Source organism: Lissotriton vulgaris, chromosome 2_1, assembly GCF_964263255.1.
Source record: "Lissotriton vulgaris chromosome 2_1, aLisVul1.2, whole genome shotgun sequence".
Lineage (NCBI taxonomy): Eukaryota > Metazoa > Chordata > Amphibia > Caudata > Salamandridae > Lissotriton > Lissotriton vulgaris.
Genome location: NC_141687.1, coordinates 503,373,309 through 503,397,252, shown reverse-complemented (window position 1 = coordinate 503,397,252; position 23,944 = coordinate 503,373,309). Strand labels below are relative to the sequence as shown.

The 23,944-nt window shown below is 48.1% G+C and overlaps 1 protein-coding gene across 6 annotated transcripts in view; it reads right to left on the bottom strand.

Moving 5' to 3' along the window:
• The window catches only part of SLC39A10 (solute carrier family 39 member 10), a 457,169-nt gene that overhangs the window by 262,767 nt on the left and 170,458 nt on the right, over window positions 1-23,944 (bottom strand). The gene's annotated exons all lie outside the window — the stretch shown is intronic.

The window sequence follows — 23,944 nt, the reverse complement described above, 5'->3', positions numbered from 1 at the left end:
GGACATATTAGCGATTAACGCTTTGCCTGTATAATGCCATTTGAGCATCAAGTACAGTGGATCAAGCCCTCATCTGTGTTATTGCGTGCATACAAGCGTAAAATGCAGGAACCGAACATGTTCAATAATGTTCCTCTGCTGCAGACCGAGCTCTAAACTTGAAGTTTGGGCCTCTCAAAAGGCAGATGAGAACTGGTTTGCTGCCGACGTTGCTCCTGCCCGCCTCTGGTAACAAGCACACAGGAACTCTAGCCCATAACAACTATTCAGCAGGGGAAAAATGCCTCTGCGCCTCTGGGTTGAGCCTTGTCGTCGCCTCGTGACCTGCCATTACAAAAATAATACCAACATTTACAATGCAATAAGTCGTGCAATTGCTTGATTATGCAAAAGTGATACCTATTGCTGAGCGTGGTGTACGTTAAGCGAGCGCTGCGTTCACTATAAAAGTAAAAAAAAAATTAGGCAGAGCTCATTGTCCCTAAAGCAGGCACTATGCTCAGTATGAAAGTTAAAAAGAAAAAAATTAAAAGGAGCACGGTGTCCCTGAAGCGGGTGCAGCACTCCGTAATAAAGAAAAACCAGAGCTTGCACCGCCGGCTTGCGACCAGGAAGTCAGGCAGGCCGGGCGGGACAACCGGAAACAGGAAGTAGGAGGGCGGGAGCCTACCCCGCCTCCCACGGAAGAGCCGCGGCGGTTTTGGAGCACCGGAGCAGGCAGGAGCCTACCCTGCGCCCCGGTGCCGAAGGAGGGAGGAAGAGTCCTGCTGCCGGGCCCTGCAGCTGCCGATGAGAGGAGCCGCCGCACCAAGGAAGTCGGTGAGTGTGGCTTCGCCTTGTTGATGATCTGCGAGGGCGGGGTGGGTGGGGGGCATGTGTGTGTGCACGTGCGGCGGTGGGGGGCTGTGTATGTGTGTGAGCGTGCGTGCGTGTGTGTATGTGTCTTGGAGTCTGTGTGTTTGACTGTGGGGGGCAGAGGGGGTGTGTGTGAGCGAGTGTCTGTCTGTTTGTGTATATGCGCGCCTGAGCTGCGAGGGCGGGGGGGCATTTGTGTGTGCGCGTGCGGCGGTGGGGGGCTGTGTATGTGTGTGAGCGTGCGTGTCTATATGTGTCTTGGAGTCTGTGTGTGTGACTGTGGGGGGGTGAGGGGGTGTGTGTGAGCGAGTGTCTGTCTGCTGTTTGTGTATATGCGCGCACATGTGCACGGCGCGGGACGGAACGTGCGCGTTCGCGCACCCAAATCTGCCTTCAAAAGCTCGTGACAGTTTCTTGTCCTCATTCCCCCGAGTCAGATAACTATAAGTCTCCACCCTGGACGCATCCTTCGGATGCGAATTCCAGGGCGAGACCTAAAAATGCATTATCCACTGATGCAACCACATGGTTGCAGTATTGTATAGCTTAATTTGTCTTCTCAAAGTAAAAAGGTTTAAAGGATGTCTCACATCCGCTCTTAATTAGCCACCCTAATACTACGTGAAACAGTCTCTGCCTACAGTGCACCTTCAGATTCGGAGCAGTAGAGGATCTTTACAATGTGCAGATTTGAAGAGTAACTTATTTTTTAAGAGGCACTTTCAAGTGCCATAAATATAGCATGTTGCCATTACACACGTGTTGACTTTACAGAAGTTCAGGAGGATGGAATCCAGAGTAGTCATTCAACGATTCAAACTCACAACCTGGAAGTCACCACTTTGGTCAAATTACAAACCATTATCTCATGGAGCTATCCCTCGGCTATGTAAATAAACAGATTCAAAGCTTGGAAAAAAGGGAAACAGACAAAGGTCATAAATAAAAATAATACTTCTATGTTAAAGATGGTATTGTACTTGCATCACGTAAAAGTAGGGGTGTGGAATTTAATAAAATATCTACTTGTCCATGGGGCAGGTTGCTTCTTAAATCTACTTGTCCTGTAACAAAATCCACTTGTCCATTTTGTGCCATGTTATTTGGTGACAAATTATGGCAGCAATCTCATTATTTAAGAGCTCCGAAATAGCCTCTCTGATTATGCCAGGGCTCCTCCAATAGTAGGGTTTAAATACTAGAAATTCCCTTATATTGCCACGTTTCCACAGATCTACATACTGGCGTTGAAGGTAAGCATCAGTTCCAGGGTTGGAATGTCCTTTTGAGTCTTTGCAGACCTACTAACTTGCATATTTTAAGGGATTTCACCAACTCTTCTATAATATTTTCCCATTTTTTTTCCTCCAAGACATTTATTATCCAAAGTGCATAGTACACAGCGTTTGGCTTACAACCCCACAGGGCCAGCCGCGCAAGTCAATAATCATATATACAACAGTAGATGTGCACAGCCTTAAGGCCGACAGCCCAGAGGAACGGCGGCGTCAGTTGTTTCATTGCAGCACTTTGCGTTTAGTAGTCCATTTAGTGTTACAGGTGTATAGGTCTATGGGTTTTTCTTATTTTCTTTTTCTGTTACACAGTTCCTTAGTTACAAAGCTATGATGGCATCCATCAGTGCCGGCTGATAAAGATTGGCCCGTTTCCACTGATCTGTGCAGTGGGTAGCCGTGTCGGTTAGGTGTGTCTTCGAAGTGGGTGTGGGGTACTGGTGTTAAAAGATGATACTGTGCGAGATCGTGAGTGCGTTGAGGAGTGAGTGTCTATGTAGCGTATCAGTCCCAGAGGGAGAAATTTATGCTGCCGGTAATGTACGGCCGGGAGTACCTCAGCCATGGTCGTTGCTCTCATAGATCCCATGGTGTAATGTGTTCAGGAACTAAATGCAAAGAGCCTGGTTAAAAGAAAGAGAGACCAGTAGAACTATAACAAAACCAAAACGAGAACAAGGGGAATATGTGCTAAAAGGAAAAAAAAAAAAGAAAGGAGGGGGGAGCGTGGGTAGATGTATCCATGCGTTCTAAAGAGGATGTGTGGTGTCACTGCGTCAGCAGTGGTCTAATGGGCGGGTGGAGGTTGCATTGTGAGGTTCGTGTGTGTACCAATAAGTGGGGGGGGCCCCACAACCAGGAGGGTGCACCGAGTGAGGTGGGCTGAGGGAGGGGCAGCGAAGTCAACAATGTGAGGCGATCCGACATGTGATATACTTTTTTTCAGTATGGGGAGTCAGCTCAGGCAGTAAGTAATGCGACATAAGTGTGTCAGCAGCGATGTTGTTACATGGGTTGGGGGGAGGGAAAGCTATATTAATAGGTGGGGGCCAGTGGGTGTGGGTGCATCTCGCGGTGTCCACTGCAGGGAGGGGGACCATGGGGGGCAGGGTGCGGATCTCTTTATGTGATCCCCTGTTCCAAGCACTTCTGTTGGTAGGATTGGAGGATGTCATCCCATTGTTGTGCAATCGGGAATTTCCTAAGTCCTGCCGTCTCCTCACGTTTCAAGACTGTGCTCTCCGCTCGCGCCCAGTTTGTGAGGGATAAACTCCAATGGCGTATGTGTGGGGGTGCATCGGCTTTCCACCGCTTAGTTAGCAGCCGCTTGGCTGTGATCAGCCCAAGGTCCTAGTATCGGGCCTGTACCTTGTTCAGCTTTGTGCGCTTGTACAGCCCCAATAGGCAGGTCTCCCAAGTCTTTGGTACGTGTTCGTTAGTGCAATGCATAAGTAGTGCTGTTACCCCGTCCCAATATTGCTCAAGGGCAGGGCACAGCCAGAGCATGTGGAGGACGTCCGCCCCCACCAAGGAGCAGCGCTTGCAGGCGGTGTCTGTAACTGAAAAGTACCTGTTAATTTTGTCTGGAGTGAGGTATGCGCGGTACAGAATGTAAAGTTGTATGATTTTGAAGCGAAGATTGCGCTGGATATTTACCAGTCCCACCAGTACCATTGCCCACTCCTTGTCTGTCCAATCCCTCCCTCGGTCTACTGCCCAGTTCTCTCTCAGTTGTGTGGTAGTAGGTTGTGTGTGAAGGAGGAGAGCATGTACCAGCCAGTGAATTATGTGGGAGCCATTGCTCATGACATGAAGGTATTGTATAAAATGATGCATGGGCAGCTCTTCGGATATGTCACCCCAGGCGGTGGTTAGTGTATGAACAAGGGACGCGTGTAGTAAGAACTGCCCAGTCGGGAGGGATGTGTCTTCTGCAAGGCTGGCAAACGGGAGGAGGGCGCCATCAGAGTATAGGTCCCCCAGTGTTTCCACTCCTGCAGTGATCCAGCTGTCTAGCTTTGTAGTCGTCAGCGCTCCAGTTGTTGTCGGGATGCCTAGTAGGGGGGCAGTATCGGGGCATATAGTGTAGTCGTTCGGGTGAGACGCAGGCAGCGCAGAAAACATCTGCGCGCTACTGCAAGATATAGCTGCGAGGGACGGGGAGTCCGAGTCAGTGGGTGAAATAGCACGTGGATTTGTGACGGAGTCCAGGCAGTAATATCCGTGGCAGTGTCTCCCAAATTTTTACCACCCAGCCATCCCGATACCCACTGCATCTGTGCCGCCAAGTAGTATAGTTCCATGTTGGGAACTGCAAGTCCTCCCGCCTCAGTAGGCATATAGAGCTTCGCCAGTGCTATGTGTGGTCGGCCTTTATTCCATATCAGGTCGCGAAGGAGGACCTCGAGGTCTCGGAACACCCAGTTGGGAACGTAGGATGGGATGTTGGCGAAGTAGTACGATAGCCTAGGCAGAACTATCATTTTCGCCAAGGCTACTTGGCTGGGAACGTTTAGTGGGAGAGTTTTCCAAAACCCAATTTGCGACCGGATTGATGAAATCACCCGCATCAGGTTCCCCTCCAATATATCTGTGGGATTATGATAGATGTGGATTCCTAGGTATCTGAACGTCGTGGAGTACCACTGTAGCCTTTCACCACCTTTATATAGCTCGCGCTCGGGTGCATCCGGGTCAAAGGAATAAGACCCAGATTTGGCCCAATTGACTTTTAGCCCCGACATCTCCTCGAAGGTGCGGAAGATGTCAGCAAAGGACGGCGGGACATCCGTCAAATCTTTAATATAGAGGAGCAGATCATCCGCATATAAGGACACAGCGTGAAAGCCATCCGCTATCGGAAATCCCCACTCCGCGCCTCGGGATCTGAGTATGGCAGCCAGAGGCTCCACGGCCAGGGAGAACAGCAAGGGCGACAGGGGGCAGCCCTGCCTGGTGCCTCGCTGCACACGGATAGGGTCAGAAAGCAGCGTGCCAGTGCGGACGCGAACTGTGGGCCTGTGGTATAATAGGCCAACCATGGTCTCATAGTCATCTCCCAGTTCAAATCTGTTCACGACGGCTCGTAGGTATGGCCATTCCACTGAGTCAAATGCTTTCTCTAGGTCCAGCACCAGACATCCGGCATGTGGCCATTGACGTGTGGCGTATTCCTGACTGCGAAATAAACGGCGTATGTTATAGGAGGTATGGCGCGTTGGTACAAAGCCATTTTGGTCATGGTGTACTAAAATGGGCACCAGGGGGGCCAGTCTACGTGCTAGTGTGGAAGCGAGGATTTTATAGTCTGTATTGAGGAGGGCCAGAGGACGGTAGGAGCCCAGGCGCTCGCCATCTCTGCCGGGTTTAATCAGGGATATGAGGGTAGCCTCATTGAGAGTCGGGGGAAGGGAAAAGTCGTCCGTGGCCGCAGCATACATTCTTAAAAGTTGGGGAATGAGGATGTCCGAGCCAGCCTTGTAGAATTCGGCGGGCAAGCCATCCGGGCTCGGAGTCTTGCCATTCGAGAGGTTGAAAATGGTGTCGCGGAGTTCCTCGGGATCAAGTGGTGCTACAAGGTCATCCTGCTGCGCAGGTGTCAAGGTAGGCAACCGTAGGGGCGAGAGATATTCGGCCATGTAAGGCAGTGGGATACGCAGCCGGGAGCTATATAGCCCCGTAAAATGATCTATGAACGCCTCATGAATTTGGCGTTGCATGTAGAGTAATCTACCTCCCTCCGCCTGAATCGCTGATACAGGGGTCGTGCGGTCCTCTCACGCGATCAGCCAGTTCAACAGTTTGCCAGGCCGGTCACCTTGGCGATGTGTACGAGCAGAGTGTGCCGCAAAGTTAATGTTGCGTAGGCACTCTAGGAGGTGTCCATGCTCCGCTGTGGCCTCCGTTAGGCGATCGTTCGTACCCCACGCTGCATTCTGTTCGTGGCCCAATAATTCAGTCTCTAGTCGTGTCAGGTCGACCCCTGGCTGTCGTCGCATATATCCTTGTGTGCCTAAACAGTGTCCTCGAGTGACCACCTTAAATGCGTCCCACTCGACCTGGGGGGAAGACGCTGTGTCGGTGTTGTGTTCAAAATATTGTGCTGTTTGTGTGAGTAAGGAATCGCGGAAGGCCGCGTCTAGCAGGAGGTCAGGTTGAAGGCTCCAAGTGGGAACAGGCGGACGTGGATTTTCCCATGCAATTGTCAGTGTGTGGGGGTTGTGATCTGAATGTGTACGGCCATTGTATTGTGTGTCTGTGACTAACGGGAGAAGATCAGTGGTAACCATGAACCGGTCTAAACGTACATGTAGAGTATGCGCACCCGACCAGTAGGAGTATGTCCGCGTAGTCGGGTGTCGTGTCCTCCATGCATCATGGAGGTCCCACTGTGTGGCCCAGGTGATTAGGGTTTTTGTGGTGGCATGTGCTGGGGCGTTGGCAGGAGGTGAGGAAGATCTGTCTAAGTTTACGTCTAGGACGCAGTTGTAATCACCCCCTAGGATCTACGGGATCCCGTGCCAAGCCGCCAACGTCTTAGAAAGGCGAGTGAAGAAGGGGCCCTGATCGGTGTTTGGGGAGTATAACGAGGCTAGCACTATTGGGTGACCATCGAGTCTGCCCCGGGCCATTACATATCTACCCTCTGTGTCTATCTGTGTATCCATGACCAACCACGGGGTGCCTGGCCGGATCCATAGTAGTGCCCCACGGGCAAAGGAGGAATACTCAGTAGCGTATAGCTGGCCGCGCCATCTGTGGCGCAGTGCATGTACCTTCGCCTTATTTAAGTGTGTTTCTTGTAAGAATACATCTGGTAGCGCCTAGATGGTGTGTGCATACCCCTAACATTCCACGTACATATCTTAATTTCTGCCATGATCGTCCTTAGCGCAAGAATCACCCCCTCCGCACACAATCCGTCCCTTAGGTGCGAACCCCCACCGATCTCTCGGCATCTCCCCACCGCTCAGACCAGACATCGGCATTGCCACATGGAGGAATAACCCAAGCAATTCCCCGAGGGTGGGGGCGGGATAAAAAGCACATAGTTCAAACAATGCAAAACAGTAACAAATACCAAAAGGTCGGCTTCGCAACATGTCGCCGTCCAAACACTCTAATGAGTTAAGAAAATGAGACTAAGCTAAGGGGTGGTAAGTGGTTGGCATCAATGACAATAGTACAATACAGTTCACAATGAGGAAAAAAGAAAAGGAACAAGGAGGGGGGCTCACTGCCCACCCCAGGCCGCAAAGAGTTTGCCACAGCTAGTGGGTGTCCCTGGATGCCAACCCGCTCGGTGGAGTAGGAGAGTATGTCCGCATACAGTTGCATGGTGCAGGAAAGGTAGTGTGGAGGCACAAGTCAATGGCTAGCGATGGCCACACATCAATACATGAGGTGCAGTTCCGGTAGGGAGAAAAGTGCCCCAGTGTTACTTAACCAGTGCGTGTGGTCATTGCAATGGGTTACTCACTGCGTCTCCGCCGATGTTAGGGTCCGCAGAGCAAAGGGAGTCCGCCCTCACTCTACTCCAGCGGCCCCATGTAGGCCATAATGTGTCAAGGCCGCGCCAGCGAGGCCATTCACCATGAGATTTCGAGCCCAACAATATCAAAAAGGGTCCTCTCAGATTGGCAGGTCCGCCGTCTGCGGTGTGATGTCGGGGAGTTCAGTGGACTGTTGAGAGTCCGGCAATCCATAGATGGCTTCATCGTCGCTGGGGAAGGTTCGTGGGCTAGCATGTGGCGCGGAGGATGGCGCTGGGGAGCTGCTGATCTCTGATACTTTGCGCAGTACGTCCCGTTGTTCCTGTAGAATCTGATCCGCCGGGGGGAACACGTAGTCGCCTCCTGTGTATGATGAGGTGTGGGCGATTTGGGGCGGCGAGGCCGTCTGTCCCCTGGCGCGCGTCATTGTGGTGGTGCATTTAGTTCTCCTGGGTGTCCCCTCCACTCCGCCATCCAACCAGGCCTCAACTTCTTCAGGATCAGTAAAAAAGTGTGTTTTATCCTGTGCCACTACATGCAGTCTGGCCGGGAAGAGGAGGGAATATTTAAGGCCCAACTGTCTCAATCTGCGTTTTGCCGCCAGGATGGTATAATCAGGAAAGAACATCACCGTGGCGTTGTCAATTCGGATGTCCCCAAGTTTCCTGGACTCACCCAGGATAGTGTCACCATCTCTGTAATTGAGGACTCGGAGGATCAGCGGTCTGGGATTGGAGCCCGGGGGGAGGGGACTTGTGGGGGCGCGATGTGCTCTTTCCACCACGAAATAAGGCGACAACACACCTTCCGGCAGTAGGCCCGTAGCCAGTCTTCCACATGTCCGGTGGGGTCGGCCCCCTCCCGTTTTTCCGGTATTCCAACTAGCCTTATGTTATTCCGTCTTGCCCGGCCCTCCGCATCCCCCGCCCGTTCCTCCAGGAATTCCACCCTGTTCAGAAGGTCTCGGACATGTTTTTCAGTTTGACTCACTCGGGGTTCGATACCAGTCACCAAGCTCTCCAGTGCCGTGGTGCGGTCTTGCAGTTTTTTATGATCAGCCTTCAGATGGGTCAGGTCGATCGCCACATTGTCTATCTGTTGCAGAGACGTTTCTAGATGTTCCATCACGGCAAGCACATTGTCCAATTTCGAAGTCACAACGTCAGACGCCATCTTGGGCGGCGATTTGGTTTGTTTCCCCTTGAACGATGTACCACCTGCACCCGTACGTGTCCTCACTCCTCCAGACATGGGCAAGATGTGGCGCTAAAGCGTCCTTTATGTTAGATGCGTGCGGGTGTAGAGGATATAGCTGGTGTGGTTGTGTGGCCGGGATGGTAGGCCGCCAATCCCCGGGAGGGTCGCCGATCTGTGCCCAGGGATAGATCACAATGGCGGTGTTGTCAAAGGCCTGCCACTAACTCTTCAGGGATCGGGTGGTCGGCCAATGATGTTTTCAAACGCACCAGGAGTGGCTGCAGAACAGGTAGTCAGCACAGCGCTCTTACCCTCAGAGTCCGTCTTTGCAAATGGCGGTGTACGTTTCCTTTAACCCCTCACCGCCCTCAAGGCCGGCCATCTGAGCGCGTAGTCCATGGGGTGGCTAGGGTTCCTCTCCCACCGGTGCCGCTCCTACAGATGATAGGAAGAAGTTGGATCTCGCCTCCACAGTTCCACGGAGGTCGGGGTCTAAGGCGGCCCTCCGCACTCCACCGGCAACGCGATACGTGGACCACGAGGTGTGGGGCCTCCCCACAGGCGTCTAGCGCGGGCAGGTGTTGTTTCCACGCCAGCTGACTCGTGGAAGTCCGCTGGTTATCGTAGGGGCAGTATCAACAGTATGTGCACAGCAGGCACCCTGGCGTTGTTGATCGAATGGTGCCAAGTAGGCCCCGGTGTCGGGCCGTCGTAGCCGCCAAAGCCTCGGTCTCGCGTAGTTGGGTGTGCCGGGGCGGGAGTCGCCCGATGCGGCCGCAGGCACACAAGCTCCGTCGGTGCGGTACCCGGTGTGTGAAGAGCCGCAAACTCGGCTAGGCTGTCGGCGGGCGGTTCCTCCGGGTCTGCCCACAGCCGTGGACTATTCAGGATATTAGTAGCGGAGAAACGGCCTCGGGAAGGGGAGCTCAGGTCGGAGCTCTACCCGTCCACGTCCGTCGCCATTGCGCGCCAAGCCACGCCCCCTTCTATAATATTTTCCCATACTGAGAAAGGTTGGAAATTTACTCCTGAAAAATGGCTGGAGGTAAAGTAAACTTGCATACACTCAGATTTTCGCATGAGAAAATCTACATCTGAAGACGTGCTCATACTAAAATGCAGTTCACAAATATTTTCTAGGAGTACTATTACTTGGCCTACTTCTGTAAAGTCTTATGAATTCACGAAGGTCGTATATCTGCACTTAATGCAAGGACATGAGTGCACATTTGAGACTTTATTTAATAATTGGGCCCCTAATTAGGTCTGGCGTTAACCATGACAATTTGTGTTTATAAAAATACTGTCTCTCTCCATCAGTCGGCTAGCTTCACTGTGAGCGACAGCATTCTGTTCTTTCACAAGGAACATATTCAACACACAGTCGTTTTGTTCAGTGCCGAGAACTACTGTGGCAATGTGTGCTTTTTGAGACCAAAACAATTTTTGCTTTTGCCAATGTTTGTTATAATGATGATGGCCCGCCAGCTCCCACACCAGTAAGGTTTTACGAAAAACATGCCAAAACAAGTCATGCATTGGCAAAACCAAAAGGCTGACCAACAATTTCAGACCTATTGGCATTGCCAATGCTTGTTTCTTTTTATGTTCCCCATAATCTTAATAGAACTGGTTACACCGATATTCCATTATAAATATTTTTGGGAAATACTAGCATACATCAACACATTTTACTAAATGATGCTGTAGGAAAACGGTACCTAAAATGTTACAGTAGTTTAGCAAAATGTTTTTGCACCTTTTTGTGCACATTTTATGTTGAAAGCAAAGAATAATCGATCTTGCTTTCAAAGTTGTGCATATATTTGCATCTAATCAGAGAGCATTCTGGGAGCAGTGTGCATAGCCTCATATTGCTAAACATTGAAAACGGTTGTACACATTTTTATACTGGAACGACTGTCAGTAGTGCAGTCTGAGCTTATATGTACTTAGATCGCTCACCTTAATAATAAAGGTTTTGTATTAACGAATAATAAATACAAGCTTGAACAGTGTTAACACATGGGCACAAATATTACCTTAACTGTACACAATGCCTTTTCCTGATCCATAATGTAGTACTGTAAACTGTCAGTCTAAGGGATTGTGATGTAGGGGGTTGTGCCTACTTGTCACAAGGACAAAATACACATGGAAACTTGTTGCCCTTGAGCCCAAATGATATGTCCCGGGTGTTGGGCTACAGGAATTCCACATCCCTGGGTTATATAAACAAGCATTTGCAATGCAATAGGTCTCGCATTAGGAAAGTTTGAGCTATTGGTCTTGTAAATGACAATTTTTTTGTTTATGTGTTTTATAAAATAGCTAAATTAATAGCTTTGTCATTAACAATGCCAATAGTTATACCTTTCCCAAATGTGACACCTATAGCATGTTTTGTAGTTACGTGACTTAGATGTATTGATATTACAAATAACAATGGCTTTGAATTTTTTTAAATAATGAATACTTAAATAAAAGTGATTGTAATTTATAATGGCAATAGCTTAAACTTTTGTAAATAACGTTTGTGAAGATTATGTTCAGTATATTTTATTGTGACGAAAATCCAAGAACAGAAGTGAAATATTAACACCTTTTTGTGACATTTGTAATAAAGCTTGAAACATTAAGAGAGCATATTTGAACCAGTGATGCTGAGTGATGCTGTGGTTACGAAGAGTGATGCTGTTGTTGCGCTGAGTGATGCTGTGGTTGCGCTGAGTGATGCTGTGGTTGCGCTGAGTGATGCTGTGGTTGCGCTGAGTGATGCTGTGGTTGCGCTGAGTGATGCTGTGGTTGCGCTGAGTGATGCTGTGGTTGCGCTGAGTGATGCTGTGGTTGCGCTGAGTGATGCTGTGGTTGCGCTGAGTGATGCTGTGGTTGAGCTGAGTGATGCTGTGGTTGCGCTGAGTGATGCTGTGGTTGCGCTGAGTGATGCTGTGGTTGCGCTGAGTGATGCTGTGGTTGCGCTGAGTGATGCTGTGGTTGTGCTGAGTGATGCTGAGGTTGTGCTGAGTGATGCTGAGGTTGGGCTGAGTGATGCTGAGGTTGGGCTGAGTGATGCTGTGGTGGTGCTGAGTGGTGCTGTGGTGGTGCTGTGGTGGTGCTGAGTGGTGCTGTGGTGGTGGTGCTGAGTGGTGGTGCTGAGTGGTGGTGCTGAGTGGTGGTGCTGAGTGGTGGTGCTGAGTGGTGGTGCTGAGTGGTGGTGCTGAGTGGTGGTGCTGTGGTGGTGCTGAGTGATGCTGAGTGATGCTGAGTGATGCTGTGGTGACGCGATGGATAGTGAGGGCGATAAGACAGATAGAGGGAGGGCGAAAGATAGATAGAGGGAGGGTGAGAGATAGAGGCAGGGTGAGAGATAGAGGCAGGGCAAGAGGGCGAGGGATGGAGTGAGGGTGAAGGATGGAGTGTGGGCAAGGGATGGAGTGTGGGCAAGGGATGGAGTGTGGGCAAGGGATGGAGTGTGGGTGAGGGATGGAGTGTGGGCGAGGGATGGAGTGTGGGCGAGGGATGGAGTGTGGGCGAGGGATGGAGTGTGGGCGAGGTGTGGAGTGTGGGTGAGGTGTGGAGCGGGGGAGGGATGGAGTGTGGGGCGGGGGAGGGATGGAGTGTGGGGCGGGGGAGGGATGGAGTGTGGGGCGGGGAAGGGATGGAGTGTGGGGCGGGGGAATGGATGGATGGATGGATGGAGTGCAGGGATGGATGGATGGAGTGGGGGATGGATGGATGGAGTGGGGGATGGATGGATGGAGTGGGGGGATGGATGGAGTGGGGGGATGGATGGATGGAGTGGGGGATGGATGGATGGAGTGGGGGGATGGATGGATATAGTGGGGGGATGGATGGAGTGGGGGATGGATGGATGGATGGAGTGGGGGGATGGATGGATGGATGGAGTGGGAGGATGGATGGATGGAGTGGGGGATGGATGGATGGATGGAGTGGGGGATGGATGGATGGATGGATGGATGGAGTGGGGGATGGATGGATGGAGTGGATGGATGGAGTGGGGGGATGGATGGATGGAATGGGGATGGATGGATGAAGTGGGGGGGATGGATGGATGGAGTGGGGGGATGGATGGATGGAGTGGGATGGATGGAGTGGGGGGGATAAATGGATGGATAGAGTGGGGGATGGATGGAGTGGGGGATGGATGGAGTGAGTGGATGGATGGATGTATGCAGTGGGGAGATGGATGGATGGAGTGGGGGGGATGGATGGAGTGGGGGGATGGATGGATGGAGTGGGGGGATGGATGGAGTGGGGGGATGGATGAAGTGGGATGGATGGAGATGGATGGAGTGGGATGGCTGGATGGATGGAGTGGGGGGATGGATGGAGTGGGACTGATGGATGGATAGATGGATGGAGTGGGGGGATGGATGGATGGAGTGGGGGGATGGATGGATGGATGGATGGAGTGGGGGGATGGAGGGATGGAATGGGGGATGGATGGATGGAGTGGGGGATGGAGGGGATGGATGGATGGGATGGATGGAGAGGGAGATGGATAGATGGATGGAGTGGGATGGATGGATGGATGGAGTGGGGGGATGTATGGATGGAGTGGGATGGATGGATGGAGTGGGATGGATGGATGGATGGAGTGGGGGATGGATAAACAATTTATGTTATTAGTGTAATAAATTGTAAATATTATGAAGTATATATTATATATGTTATATGTAAACTTGTTGCCCTTGACCCCAAATGATATGTCCCGGGTGTTGGGCTACAGGAATTCCACATCCCTGGGTTATATAAACAAGCATTTGCAATGCAATAGGTCTGGCATTAGGAAAGTTTGAGCTATTGATCTTGTAAATGACAATTTTTTTTTATGTGTTGTTTTTGAAAATAGCTAAATTAATAGCTTTGTCATTTACAATGCCAATAGTTATACCTTTCACAAATGTGACACCTACAGCATTTGTAATGCAACATGTTTTGTAGTTACGTGACTTAGATGTATTGATATTACAAATAACAATGGCTTTTAATTTTTTTAAATAATGAATACTTAAATAAAAGGGATTATAATTTATAATGGCAATAGCTTAAACTTTTGTAAATAACGTTTGTGAAGATTATGTTCAGTATATTTTATTGTGACGAAAATCCAAGAACAGAAGTGAAATATTAACACCTTTTTGTGACATTTGTAATAAAGCTTGAAACATTGAGAGAGCATATTTGAACCAGTGATGCTGTGGTGGTGCTGAGTGATGCTGTGGTTGCGAAGAGTGATGCTGTGGTAACCAAGAGTGATGCTGTGGTTGCACTGAGTGATGCTGTGGTTACGCTGAGTGATGCTGAGGTTGCGCTGAGTGATGCTGAGGTTGCGCTGAGTGATGCTGAGGTTGCGCTGAGTGATGCTGAGGTTGCGCTGAGTGATGCTGAGGTTGCGCTGAGTGATGCTGAGGTTGCGAAGAGTGATGCTGTGGTTGCGAAGAGTGATGCTGTGGTTGCGAAGAGTGATGCTGTGGTTGCGTTGGGTGATGCTGTGGTTGCGTTGGGTGATGCTGTGCTTGCGTTGGGTGATGCTGTGGTGGCGCTGAGTGATGCTGTGGTGGCGCTGAGTGATGCTGTGGTTGCGAAGAGTGATGCTGTGGTTGCGAAGAGTGATGCTGTGGTTGCGTTGGGTGATGCTGTGGTTGCGTTGGGTGATGCTGTGGTGGCGCTGAGTGATGCTGTGGTGGCGCTGAGTGATGCTGTGGTGATGCTGAGTGGTGCTGTGGTGGTGCCGAGTGGTGCTGTGGTGGTGCCGAGTGGCGGTGCCGAGTGGTGCTGTGGTGGTGCTGTAGTGGTGCCGAGTGGTGCTGTGGTGGTGCTGAGTGGTGCTGAGTGGTGCTGTGGTGGTGCTGTAGTGGTGGTGAGTGGTAGTGCTGTGGTGGTGCTGAGTGGTGGTGCTGTGGTGGTGCTGAGTGGTGGTGCTGAGTGGTGGTGCTGAGTGGTGCTGAGTGATGCGATGGATAGTGAGGGCGATAAGACAGATAGAGGGAGGGCGAAAGATAGATAGAGGGAGGGCGAAAGATAGATAGAGGGAGGGCAAGAGATAGAGGCAGGGCAAGAGGGCGAGGGATGGAGTGTGGGCGAGGGATGAAGTGTGGGCGAGGGATGAAGTGTGGGGCGGGGGAGGGATGGAGTGTGTGGAGGGATGGAGTGTGGGGCGGGGAGGGATGGAGTGTGGGGAGGGATGGAGTGTGGGGCGGTGGAGGGATGGAGTGTGGGGCGGTGGAGGGATGGAGTGTGGGGCGGGGGAATGGATGGATGGATGGATGGAGTGCGGGGATGGATGGATGGAGTGCGGGGATGGATGGATGGATGGAGTGGGGATAGATGGATGGAGTGGGGATGGATGGATAGAGAGGGGTGGATGGATGGAGTGGGATGGATGGATGGATGGAGTGGGGGGATGGATGGATGGAGTGGGGGATGGATGGAGTGGGGGATGGATGGAGTGGGGGGGGTGGATGGATGGATGGAGTGGGGATAGATGGATGGATGGATGGATGGAGTGGGGGATAGATGGATGGAGTGGGGATGGATGGATAGAGAGGGGTGGATGGATGGAGTGGGATGGATGGATGGATGGAGTGGGGGGATGGATGGATGGAGTGGGGGATGGATGGAGTGGGGGATGGATGGATGGAGTGGGGGGATGGATGGATGGATGGATGGATGGATGGATGGATGGATGGATGGATGGATGGAGTGGGGGATGGATGGATGGATGGAGTGGGGGATGGATGGAGTGGGGGATGGATGGAGTGGGGGGATGGATGGAGTGGGGGGATGGATGGAGTGGGGGGATGGATGGATGGAGTGGGGGGATGGATGGAGTGGGATGGATGGAGTGGGATGGATGGATGTATGTATGTATGGAGTGGGGGGATGGATGGATGGAGTGGGATGGATGGAGATGGATAGAGTGGGATGGATGGAGTGGGGGGATGGATGGATGGACTGGGACGGATGGATGGAGTGGGATGGATGGATGGATTGGGGGGATGGATAGATGGAGCGGGGGGATGGATGGATGGAGTGGGGGGATGGATGGATGGAGTGGGGGGATGGATGGAGTGGGGGATGGATGGATGGAGGGGATGGATGGATGGAGTGGGGGGATGGATAGATGGATGGAGTGGGATGGATGGATAGAGTGGAATGGATGGATGGATGGAGTGGGGATGGATGGAGTGGGGGATGGATGGAGTGGGGGGATGGATGGATGGAGTGGCGGGATGGATGGAGTGGGATGGATGGAGTGGGATGGATGGAGTGGGATGGATGTATGTATGGAGTGGGGGGATGGATGGATGGAGTGGGATGGATGGAGATGGATGGAGTGGGATGGATGGAGTGGGATGGATGGATGGAGTGGGACGGATGGATGGAGTGGGATGGATGGATGGATTGGGGGGGTGGATGGATTGGGGGGATGGATGGATGGAGTGGGGGGATGGATGGATGGAGTGGGGGGATGGATGGATGGAGTGGGGGATGGATGGATGGAGTGGGGGGATGGATGGATGGAGTGGGGGATGGATGGATGGAGTGGGGGGATGGATAGATGGATGGAGTGGGATGGATGGATAGAGTGGAATGGATGGATGGATGGAGTGGGGATGGATGGAGTGGGGGATGTATGGATGGAGTGGGATGGATGGATTGAGTGGGGGCATGGATAAACAATTTATGTTATTAGTGTAATAAATTGTAAATATTATTAAGTATATATTATGTATGTTATATGTATATGTTTAATTTCTTTCCATTATATGTATTACTTATAATTTAAAACCTATTTTTAACTATGTTTATTTTAATTATATTTATTATATATTTAATTTTATATTATTTTTAAACATGACAAAAAACAATATTTTTTACAACAATATTTTTTACAATTATTTTTTGGGGGATATTTTTGTATTTACCATAATGTAGATAGGACTTCTATATTCTTGACGTCGATATTCCACCTGCAATATTTTTGACGTCGATAGTTTCGTCGTCGATATTCTGTCAGTTATTCCATTTGTTTGTAGTTAATAGACATGTTTTACTGATAAACTTCAAGCTCAGACTCCACAGAACAACGTACAGGCATATAGGTTGCCACAACCTATTCTATTGAGCTCCCTCCAACAAACTCCTTCAAAGCTAGATTTTTCACCTCCCCCCGTATACTGATTCATCTAATGCTATAGATACAATTTTCCCCATCATAAAATATTTCGTAAGTTCAATCAGTTTTCCATAAGAGCCAAGGATATTGCCTTTTTAGCAGTGTGTTGTATGTAGACTAGCCAGATAATGTTATCCTTCATTATTAGGGTTGAGTGAAATTCTTGTATTTTCCTTTTGCGTAATTATATGAAATTTGGGAAAATTGTGTGAAATTGCATGAACTACAAAAACGATACTTGGTGCAATATTTCGAAACAAACTGCATCCTTGAATCCATTTTAGACGTGAAGATTAATTTGGGCCCGAAAAACGTAGCACAAAAACACAAGGTGCGAACAGCAGCTGCTTGTTTTCTAATTGTTCCTGTGCGATCATGCTAAACATGGCATAACAGCATAATTTGGGGAATTTCCCATAACAAGTGTAACGCGAAATTAAGGTGACATGTGATTGCACCTGGGCCTGCTTACAAAAGTACCCGAATACGAACATTTCTTCACCATTGCCAGTTTATTTCGCCAAATGTGCCAAGCACAGCTACAAGGCTTTTTCTAACTTTTTCCCAAACTCACTGTTACAACTTTGTGTAAGCTGATTTCCAACCCATTTTTTTTTTGTTAGAGAGTTTTATATAGCGCAAACTCAATTGGAAGGTATCAACACGCTTTACATGAGCACCAGTTACACTACAAACTGACACGTTCATTTTTTAGGCACAGAGAGATTAATTGATTTTCCCAAAATCACAGGATGTTGAGCGTCGCTGGTGCTGCCGACACTCGAACCCAGCTCCCCAGCTTCGAAGCAGAGTACTCTAGCCGTTACTCTACATCCTTTCCCCTCTAATATTATTTCGGCTTGTTTCAATGTTTCGTAACTTGGCTGCTGTAAGCCATCCGGTGATTGCGGACGGAAGTAGGGCCCTCACCTGTCATGTGCGCTTTTACCACACGCATTAGTGACCAGCATAAACAACATAAACAAATGGAATATTTTTTAATGTCCCTGCTTATTTTAACATGGCACCCTACCCTTGGAGCACGTAGGGCAGACCTTATGGGTGAAATATGTAAAAATAAGGTAGTTTAAGACTCCGGAAGTACCTTTAATTTCAAGTGGAATTTGGACATAGTTTTATTTTGAAATACTTTTAAAATGACAGCAGGCACACAGCAGGGGACACTTGAGTGTATCAAATCTACTGGGCCTTTAACATAGCAATGGCTTCCTGGTTAGCAGGGCCTAGGGCACAATCAGTCAGAAAACACCAGTATCAGTCAAAAATGGGGGCAAACATTGGGGGGAAAAGCTGAAAAAAGCCCTGTTTCTCACAGAAATGCATAGCTACTGATGACACATTATTGATTCAGGTTTTCAATTCATGTTCATGCCTTCATGTATACAATTTTCTAGTCATCCCTTTTGTGTAGAATAAGTGACAAAGGCATTTAATAGCATATGTAGTGTAGTTACTCTCAGATATAAATACTGTTATTTCAACGACCTTACAGTAACTTCCTTTATGCCACTTTTATTTTATGCAGATTCCTACACTATCAGCCTGGGGGGTATCCTGGCAGTTGGCAGGTGTGAGTCTAGGCACGACTCGGGCCTAGTGGAACAACTAAAAAAGTTAGGTCTATTGCTTCTTGCTGGATTCAAGAAATGAGGAAGAGCCTTCAATGTTTAGCGGCAGGATGTTCCACGCTTTAGGATTGAATTAGGAGAAGGCTCAACCACCATATATCATTTTTCATATGGGGGGGATTTGTGCAAGTAGGAGTCTGGATGAGCAGAGTTGTCTGGAAGCTTGTGAAAGCAGATACAAGTGTTGACATATGCAGGGCCAGTGTTATGTAGTACCATGAAAGTATAGGTGAGGAGTTTGAATTGGGATCCTTTGTGAATGGGGAGTCAATGTAGCTCCTTTACAGGTAGTGAGATGTGAGTGCAGCATGGGAGGTTGAGAACTCTTCTGGCCACCGAGTTCTGAATGGTCTCCTGCCTTCTGGTGTGTTTTTGTTGATCCTGGCATAAAGGGTGTTTCGGTAGTCCAACCAGCTTGTTTGTGACTAGAGAATGTGACAGTTTTCCAGGTACTGATTGAGAGCCATTTGGAAATCTTCCTCAGCATCTTTAGGGAATGGAGGCATGAGAAGTGATAGCTTTAACTTGGCCAGTTATGTCAAGTATGCTTTTGATGATGATCTGGAAGTTCCTGGTGTGGAGGTGGGTGTCAGTCCTAGCTCGGTTGGTCACAAAGGGAGACACAAGGTGATGTGCTCTTCCCAAAGATCACATTTTCCGTCTTGTCAGTATTCAGCTTTAGACAGCTGGTCTTCATCCAGTCGGAATTTTCAGTCATGCAACCACTGAACTTGATACAGATACTCAGTGTCTTGTCTGTGAGGGAGAGAATGAGTTGAGTGTCATCTGCTTAGGCAAGGATTTGATGTTGTGAGAGAGGATGATACTGGCTAGAGGTTACATAAATGCTTAGAAAAGGGTCGGGCTCAGGGAGGATACTTGCAGAACTCGGCAGATGAGGTCATGGGTGTATGGTGCCAAGCTGACGGACTGGGTCCTTCCACTCAGGATGGAGCAGAAACATCAGAACATGTAAACTTGGATTTTCTTTGTTGTGTGGACGTTGGATGAGGATGGGGTGGGAGACGTGCCAAATGCCGCAGAGAGGTCCAGAAGGATGAGCGAAGAGGAAAAGGAGAATGAGTGTCTCCTTGGTCCCGAGTTATGTGAATAACAGGCCATGTGCTAGCACTTGCTGTTTGGATAAGATCGGGAGGTGTTTGACAAGGCATGTGGGGTTCGGTTGTGGACTGAAGTTGCTGGAAATTGTGGTGAATTTGTTTCTGAAGATTTAAGAGAGACTGTTGCAGAGGTCCTGCGAGTTGGTGATCGAGTTGGAGGCCAGCCGTTAGGGAGGTGATATCTTTCACAATGACGAAGATTTCTTTGCTTCAGTTGGTGCTGGCATCAATGTGGTCAGCCAGACCGGTGTGTTTGATGGTCTGATCATTTGGTAATAGTGTCTTAGGGCAGATTTGGACATGCTTCTGTCTGCATTGTCCTGCCTTGCTCTCCATGTGCGCTCCAGTTGTTTGCAGTGATGTTTCTTCAGTCTTGAGTTCCTCCGTGTGCCAACTAGCTTGGGGTCTGGAACTTGTTGTATTGCTGTATTTTAGGTGGGAGTGGGGGGCAGGGAGTCAACACAGGAGATGATCCAAATGTTTAAATTCTTGATGGCTTTGAGGAAGCTGCTGCTGTGTTTGGGTCGGTAGTTTTTGAAAGCAGAGTTCCAGTCCTTGACAATGATACTGTTTCAAAATCTGTGGGCTGGTCTGGCAGTGGTCTGAGTGCATTGGACCGAGCCAAGGAGAGTGAACTTGACGAGGGTGTGATCTGTTCACGGGACTGGTGCTGGTTCGACAACTCAAGATGTTGCCCGAAGTTGGTGAAAATAGTGTCCAAGAGGTGTCTGGTGACGTGTGAAGGTCCCTTTACTCGTTAGGTGAGGGGCAGGCTTCCAAGAGCGCTCTTGAGTTGGGGTTAGTGTGGTCTGTCATGTAGAAGTTTAGGTCTTAGAGTAGGATGTAATTGCTAGCATCGAAGGCGAGTGGTGCAACAGAGTTTGTGATGATGTGGTGAAGTTGGTTCATGGTCCCCGTGGTCTGTAGAGGAGGGTGCCACTTAGGGTTTAGTTTGCTGTGAATTGGAGCTTGAGTGACAGGTGTTCCATGTTGGAAGAAGACGTGTCCATGGATGTGGTGAAGCTGATAGTGTACATGTGGATGATTGTGATTCCGCCTGCAGGCTTGTAAAGTCTGTCTTGCCTGGCAATCTTGCAGTTGGCGGGGCGAGGGAAACTGTTGAGATGTCAAGTGCTGATACAGGGTTCAGGCAGATTTCCATGAGGAAAAGTAGGTATGGGGCATTCTGGTGCAGCAGGTACCAGATCTTTGTGGCATGTTTGGTGATTGAGTAGGTATTGAGGAACAAACATGCGTTTGTGGAGTGTTTCGTGGGTGGTTGCAGGACTGTGTGAGTGTGAGAGCAGGGCTTAGGGTATTGTCGGTGCGGTGAGTGTTGGTTGAGGGTAAATGCATGAAAACTTGCTGGAAGCACAGGAGAATGCTACCTGTGTTGTGTGGTGCAGCATCGTGTGGAGCATGTTGAGGCCATGGAGGGTCGCAGCATAGTAGCAGCGGGATGGTGAAGGAACAGGGTTTCTAACACTGTGCGCAGTTCAGGCTTGGACATGCACAGATGTACTTGCCTTTTGAATGCCAGCAGTGCGCCTGTAGCTTGTCCACGCTGTAGCAGCCATTAAGTAGATCCTGGAAGGGGCGAACAGAGCTGTCACTTCCTGTGCTAGTGGATGATGGAAAATCCAGTGATGTCACTTCCTGTGCTGATGGATGATGGAAAGGACTCCTCTTGCTTGGCTTCATCTTTTAAAGACAGTTTTGGCAGCACACCACTGATGTCACTTCATGTACAGATGGATGACGGGACATCCATTTTGCATACAATAAACACAGAAACTGTCTTGATTTTTTTGTCCAATACTGACTTCAACGTATGTTTTCTTTGCTCACTCTTTAATCCTTTATCAAAACACAAACTATTTTTTACTTTGTCCATTACTTTGCTCTTCCTCTCAAAGTTTGGAATAGTCCTGATTTTGACCTCTGTGCTGTGCTTTCATTAACACATCAGGAAGACACATTCCTGCTTTAACGTAGTTTAACTGCCATTGCTAATCTTGAACACATACTTGAGGGTTGATAATAATTCTCTTTAACTGCTTCATCTGACTATATCCAGTAAGTAAATTCCTTGGATTGTAACTTGTAAGGTTAATAAACAAGTTCTTGTTGGTAGGTTTAAAAGACTGTCAGATTGATGGAGTTTTCTGGTATTGTCAGTAATACATTAAAATATTTAGCCTGTAGTTCAAGTCTTAATTTAATAAGTGATTACATTAATTTTAGTCTGAAAAAAATCTAATATGGTTAACTCCTTAATATTGCTTTTCAGTGCAAAAAGGTAGGTTTGGCATGGAGTTTCCATTTTATTCATTTTGACAAAACGTTATTTTGTTTCCTTATGTCTTGTTCAATTGTGGTTTGGGAGAGAGTTCGTATAATACGTCTACCAATGTTTACATCCATGATGCTTCCTTTCGGGAGAGTTCAAAGCTTTCTGTTTTTTTTCTCAGTGGTCAAGGTAATATCTAGAAATAAGCTCATTTTCAAAGTTTGTTACTTTTTTTGCAATAACTTTCATACTCATTTTTTAAATTAATAAATGTCCTACATTTTCATTATGATTCAAACAAGCTGTTCCAATCCTTCACTCTTACAAAACTGAAACTGTATAAATGGATGCATAAATGTATCCTCCAAGAATGCTGTCTCAGTGTCTCTGGAGGAAACATAATAAAATTACATTTTCTTTGCAAACCATCTTCTTTGCAAATTGCTTTGCATATTTGCTTTAATTTCCAATTATCTATTTTACCTTATTATATTTATTTTTTAAATACAAACCTATAGTATTTGAAACATTTCAAATAATTGTACCTTTTGCGAATCATCAAGCATTTTTTAAAATTTATTTATACTCCAATGCTCTGAGGACGAACCTCTTTTCTATGGATGTGCTTGTAGGTTACTGGTTACTACATTTTACAAATTGAACTTGTCTCAAAGGACATCATCTCAATCAACAGATATTAGTAACTTTGTTATTTCTATACCTGAGGGTCTTTCAATTTCCAATTTTCAAACATCTATAGTTGTCCGCACCGGGATCAAAACAAATACATATGTCTCGCCACTGTTATAAAGGTGTGTTCAATTTTTGTTAAAAGCAATTCTTGCTTCATCCTCCTTTGTGCTTGTAACATAGAACATCTCCACATAGGTAATTTCAATATTCATCGTCTTTGTTTAATCAATAATTATATATTGCCACCACAAAGAGAGTAAAAGAGAAATAGTCTGTCTCACGGCCTCCTTACCAAAGTCATATTACGCAGAATATGACAGATAGTCAAAAAAAGTAATTCCCTTGGTTTTAAGATAGGTTTGAAAAGTTATGGATCAAGACACCTCACCCACATGTTTTTGGCATGCTTCATCATGGGTGTCCTTCTCCCACCCTAGTAGGTAAATACTACCAGAATGGGCTCTTACTTAAGGGAGTTTAGCTTAAGAATAAATTGGGTAGATGCAGGGATCCAGATATATTAAAATCCTCTAGGAGTAAACCCAAAAAGTATGTATTTAATAGGTGGATTCCTCAGGCAAGGTTAAAATATTTTAAATCAATGATTTATACACCTGCCATCTATTGCCAACATGTGTCTGCCACCCTCAGCGCCTGTTTAGGTCAATGGCCTTTGTCAGGACTAGGTATAGCCCAAACTACATGCATACACACTATAACAGTCAATCTAAACAGGCCCAAAGCTCAAATACCGCCATAGAAAGCAAGTAATAAGAAACCTATGGTTATGATTTTAAAAGAATAAACAGGGTTATAAGGGTAAAACATTAAAAGGTTGCTCTACATCACATTTCATGTTCAAAACACAAGAGCACACATTGATTTCCGAGCGTGTTCTATATCATGGGATATTGTCACGGCAATCAAAATAATCACATGGCATTTGGAGTGTTTCCCTCCCAATGCCACATGTGCTGTAAAACCAAAGGCAGAAAATAAAACATTAATTTTGAAGATGTTATTGAAGCATGAAGCATTGTGGCCTTCAGAATGATATCACAACTGATTGTATTTGACAAGCATACAGTGGATAGCCACTTTTGGTGTTCTCGACCAAAATAAGTTTCTATAACCGAGTTAACCAACAAA